Source organism: Mirounga angustirostris, unplaced genomic scaffold, assembly GCF_029215605.1.
Source record: "Mirounga angustirostris isolate CCGP_5_RB_7025 unplaced genomic scaffold, mMirAng1.0.hap1 SCAF_5, whole genome shotgun sequence".
Classification (NCBI taxonomy): domain Eukaryota; kingdom Metazoa; phylum Chordata; class Mammalia; order Carnivora; family Phocidae; genus Mirounga; species Mirounga angustirostris.
Window position 1 is genome coordinate 83,391,513 of NW_026991713.1, and position 9,005 is coordinate 83,400,517.

Genomic DNA, 9,005 nt, shown 5'->3' on the forward strand with positions numbered 1-9,005 from the left:
GCGTGAATCTGCTTCCTTTCCTTTTCTGCCTTCAAGTCCTCCATCTTCAAAGCCAGACATTTAGCATCTTCCTTCAATCATTACATTGCCTCTGTCTCTGCTCTCATCAGATCTCTTATGTGGACACTTCTGATTACATTTAAGACCCACCTGGACAGTCCAGTGTTGTCCCAATTCAATATCCTTAATCCCATCTGCAATGTCCCTTTGTCATATAAAACACTATTCATAGGTTCTGGAGATTAGGACATGGCTATCTCTGGGGGCCATTGTTCAGCTTAGTACACATATATACTTAATATTTTAGTTCTCTAACAAGTCTAAACTCAGAGCCTTTCTATCCTTCTCCCACATAAGCCAGGACTTAATGTTGTTTTCTATGATTTTTAATTCTAGCATTTTGAAACATATACAAATTATCGTTGTTTTTGAGATTACCAATGTGCTTTTCCGATGTCTACTTACTAGTTTTTACATATCATTCCTTTCTTCTGGGTTCATTTTCCTTCTTGCATCTCAAGTATATTTTTAAGACATTAGTTTATTCAAATTTTTATCTTTTGATAAAAATTTATATCTAAAATTATTTTTATTCCACCTTCACTTTCCATCTAATTTAGTTGATTATAGAGTCCTGGGTTCTGTGGTGCCTGGGTGGCTCAGTCAGTTAAGCGTCTGACTTTTGATTTCAGCTCAGGTCATGACCTCAGGGTCATGAGATGGAGCCCCACATTGGGCTCCTTGCTGGGTGTGGAGCCTGCTTAAGATTCTCTCTCTCCCTCTCCCTTTGCCCCTTCCCCCCTCCCAAAAAAAGAATTCTATGTTCAAAATATTTTTCCCTCAGAGCTGTACAACAATTCCTAGCAGAGTACCAGAACCTCTGGATGAATGGATGAGTTTTACAGATATTAGGAGAACAGAATAGTGAAAATAATCCTGGATTAGGAGTCAGATAAACTGGACTTAAATGCCAGATCTTCTACTTATTATCATTAGGCTTTGGCAAAGCCATTTAGCATAACAATCTCACTTGAAGATGGGACACTAATTCATAACATCCTTGCGAGTTTCAAAATAAAAAGAATATAATGAATTTGAAAACTATTTGTTAATTGCCAAATTGTACAATTTCTAAGTAATCGATTAATTATTGCAAGGTAAATAATATCAATTGACAAATGTCTCCAGGATACTGATTTAAATCTGCACCCACTTACTGAGTTTGATATGTGCCTTGCAGATGATTTAGAATTTTTGATAAGGTTAGTTTATTTTTCACTGCTAAACAATAGAATTATTTTATTATGCTTCACAGACATAACTCTTACCTGTAGAGTTTAATTATATCAATTAGTAAAAAGTATACTGCCACAGCAAAAATGGATATTATATAATTAAAGAATCTCTCCAGTATATCAATATATTTCTTTCAGCGTGGTTTTTAAAATAACTTTAAGTATAAATGGTTACTTGGGAAACTTGATATTCCTAGCAGTAATGTTTTCTTGAACCGTTTTATGGGAGCATTTAGGCCATTCACGTTGAGAATGATTATTGAAAGATATGAATTAATTGTCATCATGTTGCCTGTGAAGATGTTGTTTTTATAGATTGTCCCTGTAAATTTCTGTTGTAGATCATTCTTGGGGTCTTTCTCCTTTTATAGAACCCCCTTAATATTTCTTGCAGGGCCGGCTTAGTGGTCACATATTCTTTCAGTTTCTGCCGGTCGTGGAAGCTCTGCATCTCTCCATCCCTTCTAAATGAAAGCCTTGCCAGATAAAGTATTCTTGGCTGCATGTTCTTCTCATTTAGTACCCTGAATATGTCTTGCCAGGCCTTTCTGGCTTGCCAGGTCTCTGTGGATAGGTCTGACGTTATTCTGATGTTCCTCCCTCTGTACATAAGGAATCTCTTCCCCCTAACTGCCCTTAAGATGATTTCCTTGGTTCTAAGATTTGCAAGTTTTACTATTACATGCCGGGGTGTTGGCCTGTTTTCCTTGATCTTAGGAGGGGTCCTCTCTGCCTCTAGGACATGAATGTTTGTTTCATTCCCCAGATTAGGGAAGTTCTCAGCTACGATTTGCTCAAATACATCATCTAGTCCTCTCTCTCTCTCCACTCTCTCCGGGATTCCAATTATTCTGACATTGGAATGCTTCATGGTGTCACTTATTTCTCTGATTCTATTTTCATGGATTCTGAGTTGTTTTTCCCTGGCCTCCTCTTTTCCTTTTTTATCTATTATATTGTCTTCCAGGTCGCTTATTCGTTCTTCTGCCTCAGTTACCCTAGCTGTTAGATTATCTAGATTGGATTGGATCTCATTGATAGCATTTTTAAGTTCTGCCAATTCAGCTTTCATTTCTGCCTTTAGAGACTCTATGTTGCCATTAATTGATTTCTCCATTCTAGCCATTGTCTTCACAATTTGCTAGCCTGAATTCCATCTCCGACATCTTGGTTATATCTGCATCCATTTGTAAATCTGCAGCATAAGTCATAATCTCTGAGTCTTTTCTATTTTGGGGGCTCCTCCTCCTAGTCATTCTGTTGATGGGTGTTTGAGGGAATGTATAGAGTCCAAATTATTGACCAGAACCCAAGCAAGATGCACCTGTTTTCTTGGGACCTTAGGATTGCTGGCCTCTTGTTTTCCCAGCCTGTCTTCTGGGGGAGGGGCCTGCTGCGCTGTTACTCAGGCAACCCTGTTTGGGCGGAGTTGCCCTGCCCCCCAGTGGCGGGGGATGGGCTCAGTAGGAATCAGTTTTAGGGGCTTTTGTTCTCTGGCGGGTTTCCCTGGTGGCTCTCCACATGTCTTCCACGAGTCAGAGCAGAAGAGACCGTTTCCAACCCTCTGCCTCAGAGCAGAGAGACCGCAGTCTGTTCTTCAGTGAGCTCTCCAGGCCACACCGTCTCCGTTTCTGTCCGTGCTGCTATAAACTGCAGCGTCCTGGGTTGTGCGCCCCTCCGCAGTGCTCCCAGTCCTGCCTCCAGGTTGGGGCACGTCTCTGCCCTTTGTGCTTCTAAAACCGCCAGCCGCCCCCAGTTCGCCTGAGCAACCCCACCACTCCGGGTTTCCGCCCCGAGGGCTGCCCTAAAGTCCTTTCCTCACCACTACTGGTTTGCCAGTCTGTGCCCGTCCCCAGGGCATGAGGCTGTCGCTCACTGGCGGTGTAGGATCCCCATGGCCAGGCACCCTCCCGCTGCCGTTTATCCTCCGATATCTGCCCGCGGCATCACGGCTCCCCGCTTTGTACCTCGAAACCAACCACCTGCGATATTCTGCTTGTAGAGATCCAGATCTTCTTACATCTCAGGCTGGTTTCATGGGTGCTCAGAGTGGTCTGGTAGATATCCAGCTCAATTCCGGGGACCAGTTGAAATAGGGTCCCCACTCCTCTGCCATCTTTCCTCACCCTATTTTTATTTATTTTTTAATAATTTATTTATTTTTATTTAAACTCAACATATAATGTATTATTGGTTTCAGAGGTAAAGGTCAGTGATTCATCAGTCTTATATAATACCCAGGGCTCATTACATCACAGGCCCTCCTTAATGGCCATCACCCAGTTACCCCATTCCGTGCACCCCCCACCCCCAGCAACCCTCAGTTTGTTTCCTATGCTTGAGTCTTTTATGGTTTGTCTCCCTCTTTGATTTCATCTTATTTTATTTCTTCCTCTCTTCCCCTATGATCCTTTGTTTTGTTTCTTAAATTCCACGTATCAGCAAGATCATATGATAATTGTCTTTCTCTGATTGACTTATTTGGCTCAGCATAACAACCTCTAGTCACACAAGCATTTTTCTCACAGATAAGATTTTCAAGGAAACTACTAGAAATCAGGTCGAGGGAGCAAAATGGATTCTTTTTGGCATAAGGATACCCATACCCTACAAGACACAAATGTATACATATATATTTTAATAGCAGAGTCATCTAGTTAAATATTCTTGTCTGCCTTGGAGGTATTTGCTAAGCTTATTTAGAGAAACTGGTTTATCTGTAGATGTCATCCCTATCTCTTTGTCATTCCCTGAAATTGAGGAGAAATTATCTCTATTTTTACCTGGCCACACTCAGTTATGTTTGATGGGCCTCCTCTGAATTTAAATTGATCAGATTCCTAATCCTCCACTTTGAAATAAAGTACTCAGCTGTTATTGGTTCTCAGTATAGATATTAGAAATGCTTATTGGTCTGTAAGGCTTTTTCCCCGCACATTGGCACAAACACCTCATTTACCAAAGTGGTTATAATAGTGGAAATAAAAGCTGAAGCATCAGTTCATAATGGGTAGAAGGAGGTGGGTAGCAGCTGGGTTCATCGGGTTGATTGCTATTTGTCCCCTTGGGCATTTTCCAGAGAGGCCTTTCAGATTTATTCTCATTATGTTGCAGAGGCATGAACCTAAAGGATTGTCACTTAATGGTCCCCACTATAGACCAATTTTCTTTCATACTCAACAGGATGGACACAGGTACAAATTTACCCCTCAGATTTTAGGTGTCAAACTGTTAACCTCTTTACAGTTGCTTTTATATTGCTTCAGCTAATCTTGGCATGTTAAGGGTTCCACCACTACAAACACAGTGATTAGTACATAATAGGGAAAAGTAAATATTTATTACATGTAAAATGATCGAAAGCTTTTATTTCTTCTTTTTTAAAAAAGCTTGAAATGCTATTTTTTACAGCCCAAGATAAATGTTTAAGCATAAAGATGTTTAAGCTAAAAAACAGTTAATGTCATGCTGTCTGAGTTTTAATCTATCTAGGAGTTACCTTGTGTGTCTTTTTTTATTAACGTTTTATTCTTTGATCTCAGTGTTTCAAAGTCTTTGAAACTGTTATCACTTCTTTTGTAGGCTTGTTTTTGGAATCTCAACATGATATTTAAAAGGTCACTAACCAAGAACGTTTTATTTGATTATAAACACCCTGGTTTTAAATACCTGCTATCTAAACAACAATCAGTCTGGGAAAGAATAAAAAGCCAATGAGGTCAATTATTCCTTTGCCCAAAATCCAAATGGATAGTCTTCAATTATGATATTCATTTTGTTTAATTATTTAAAGCTTTGGCAAAAGTATTGATGGATAAGAAAGTTGATGTTAAGCCTGCCTGCCTTCCTTCTTCCTTCTTTTCTTTTCTTTCCCTTCCTCCCTTCCTCCCTTCTTTCCTTCCATCCCTCCTTCCTTCCGTCTCTGCATTTCACAGAGATGTTCAAGATTCGTTCTCACAACATGACTTACTTCGTTAAAATTTGGATGTGTTTCATTGCATAAAATACCACCTATCTAAGATAGTTATATTTCCATTTAAAATGACCAGATGAAGTAGTTTGCTCTAAAGGCCACATTTACTTTGAAATAAGAATAATACTAGTAGAGTGAAGTTTAAAAAATAGGCTTTGGCACAGTCATTAAACCATCATCCAGCCCAGGTATGTTGGCAAGAATGCTGGTATTCAGGAAACTCTTCTGGTCCTGGCTCTTCCACCCATCTAGTATGAATACTTCTCCAGCTTAAAGTCACTTCCATGAGGTGAGAAACTTGATCATCTAAAGAAGCCCAATTCTAATCCTGTACCTAGCACTTACCACTCACTAGAGATTTTCTGTTCAATCTAGTCTTAAAGGTTTCAAGGTCCAGGTCAAAGAGTAAGACTCCCACCCAGCCCTTCTTTAGATTATTGGTGAGAAGTGCAAAACCTCAGATCAGAAGATGTGTTATGTGAAGTCTGGGGATTTTTGCCACATTTAACTGGCCCTTTTCTCTCCCTGGTTCTAGCTGGTTAGTGTATAGTACGTAGAACACTGTCATCAGAGAGAGAAAAAGTAATCAGTGAGAGGATTTACACATGGGAAGAAATGTATGTTTAACCTTTATATAGCTTAGTTCCCAGGGCATAGGGAAAGGAGGGCCTCTGGACTCTTTGCAAGGTTAGAAAATATTTGGAGGGGCCAAGCAGAGACTAGACCTCCAGCTGCAGCCATGACAGACCCGCCAACCAATATGCGAATATCTGGCCTAGCTGCAGGTGACCCAATGGGCAGAAGTTAAAAAATCTTGGTTTTCAAGTAAGATCTGTCTGTCTGTACACAGCCCTCAGAATCCTATCTCTAGATGTAGCTGAACTGCCACTTTGTAAATACAGAATTGCTCCTTTGTAAGCCTGAAGCCAGTGCCTACAAACTGGGGGAGTCACTCCACGAACCCCCACATAACCTGTATATATGCACATTGTCCAGCTAAAAATATCTATAGGCCGTGCCCAGCATGGCTACTTACACCCATTCATCTCCATGGCCTTAAACTTACTGTGCATTTCACTATGTTTCTGGAGGCCTTATCTTGGCTACAGTGACCTCTTGTACATCAGTCAAAGGACTGAAAGTAGAGTCAGAACATCAGGATTGGTTTCTACTTTGTTTCTTCTATTACTGAAAGTATGTGACTCTATTGTAATTAATTGCTTCCTGCCTGTTTCTTTCCCTGGGTTATGAGATACTCCCCAGAGAACTGAGGAAGAACAATGGAGTACATTATTAACTAAAATCAGTGCATTACTTTTTTTTTTTTAATAACCATTCTGGAACAGATAATTTATCATAGTTTGATGCCTCAGGAAACATTCCATTTTGGTTACAAGGCACAGAGAGAAGCTGTCTTAAACTTCCCTCACAGACTCCTTCATATACTTGGCATGAGGCTAATGCTTCACACTGGTGTGGGAATCTTCTCTTCCCAGCAAAATTTGAATTTCTACTTCTAGATTAGAATCAAATAAAGATTGGAAAGAAGGCCATTTTAATATTTAAAGACCATTTTAGGAATACTTATATCCTGCCAGTTATGAATGTATTGCATTTACTAAAAATTGCTAAGTACAGTGCCAAATTTTTGTTAATATTATAATCAAAGTTACTTAGTTACTGGTATTTCTGCAGCCATGAAAAATGCCATGCAATTATATGCAGAATATGTTTTCTCCTTTGAAACGGCAAAGCCCCCGAGGTTCAGCCTAATGGCCATGCTCTTCCAGATACATTATTCATTGTAAACTAGCTTTCCAGAGTCCTACATTATGGAAAACTAATTACCTGTCACATTTTAAAGCACATGTAAGCATTTTGAACAATCTTTCATTCCTGGTCAACTGCTTTTTTTTTTTTTTAATTATGAACGTTTTTTGGTAAAGTTTAAAAAATAGAAAAATAACAAATTAGGGAATTTGACTAACGAAGAATTTGCCGCAATTCATTATTAGATGAATGATAAGTAAGTAAACTGTAGGATGGGTAAGAGATTTATGTGCTGAGTCAACTATTAAAATGTAAGTCTTCATTGCATTTGATTCTGTGTAGGTGCTAGCCCTGAAATAGAAGTGATAAGAGATGTGTCTCCCAGTTGAGGACATGAAAGACACCACTCACCAGTTGTGGGCAACACCTTTGAGAGGATTAAATGGGATGCTTTTGCTAGGTGCCCTGCTCCCTGTATATGGAGGTTTCCCGAAGCATGATATCTTGAATTATATGCCTGGAGGGGGTTTTCAGGTCACCCAGACCAGTCTTATGTCCTTAAGTTCATCCTTTGCTATAGTTTTTAGGGAAGGATATTCAAAACTAGTCTCAAGTACAAGTCGTCAGAAACCCTGGGAAGTCCTGAAATAGTATCATCCACAGAACAAATATAGAGAAAAGTTAAGCAATAACAACAACCCAGGTACAATTTTTTTGAAAAGATTTATTTATTTATTTTCGAGAAAGAGAGCATGAGTGGGAGGGACAGAAGGAGAGGAAGAGAGAATCTCAAGCAGACTCCACACTGAGCACGGAGTCTGACATGGGGCTTGATTCCAGGACCCTAAAGATCATGACCTGAGCCGAAACCAGGAGTCTGACACTTAACCAACTAATGCCACCCAGTCACCCTGAAACCATGTACAATTGTATTAGCAATATCTGGAATACAGATCTCCTCCAGTCAAGCTCTCTCCATTAACTCCACCACCCTGCATTGATGTCTCATTAAATTTAGAATGCATTTAAAATCCTGCAAGATTCTATATGAATTGTCCCCTGCCACTCTATCTGACACTAGCTCTTATCACACTCTCACAGTGTTCCTGGCTTCCTCTGCTTCACCTACCAGAAGGTAGCTGCAATCACTGCATCCCTTACATATTATTTAATAAATATTAGGACTCCTGGGTGGCTCAGTTGGTTAAGCATCTGCCTTCAGCTTAGGTCATGACCCAGGGTCCTGGGATTGAGTCCTGCATCGGGCTCCTTGCTTACTGGGGAGCCTGCTTCTCCCTCTGCCTGCCACTCCCCCTGCTTGTGCTCTCTCTCTCTCTCTCTCTGACAAATAAATAAATAAAATCTTAAAAATAAATAAATATTTAGACAAGTCTACAAAAAACGGAGAAGTTTCAAATATGCATTTGTTTGTGTATATATATAAATACATGTTTGCATGTACATATATGTATGTGATTGGTGCTTTATAGTTTTCAAAGTACTTGTTTCCTTTGATTTCTATCTTGTTGCCAGAAACTTTCTAACAGTTTCTATCAGTTCTCTAAAAACTCCCATATTCTCAATATTAGATTATTAGGATATTAATTATTAGGACATTAGCAGTTGGTAGAAGTAATTATAAAAAAAACCCAAGTCAATCAATGTGGCTTGTTGGAGGCATTGAAAAAATAACTTAGTACAAAAAAGATGGGAAAAGTTCATTTATTGCTGTCAGAAAATACATGAAAAAGTCAGTGACTCCAGTTAGAAAAGTCAGACAGAAAGTGAGATTTTTAGCACAGTCCTGGAAGCAAGGTAAGATCAAGTGCACAGATATAGAATGGAGTGACAGCTGACCAAGATTCAATTAGTGTACGGTGAAGAAACTGCATTTAGGGGAAACCTTGTATATCACAGGCAACAGCCTCCAACCAGAGCAAAAAGCCATGGATCCTTAGACTGAAAAG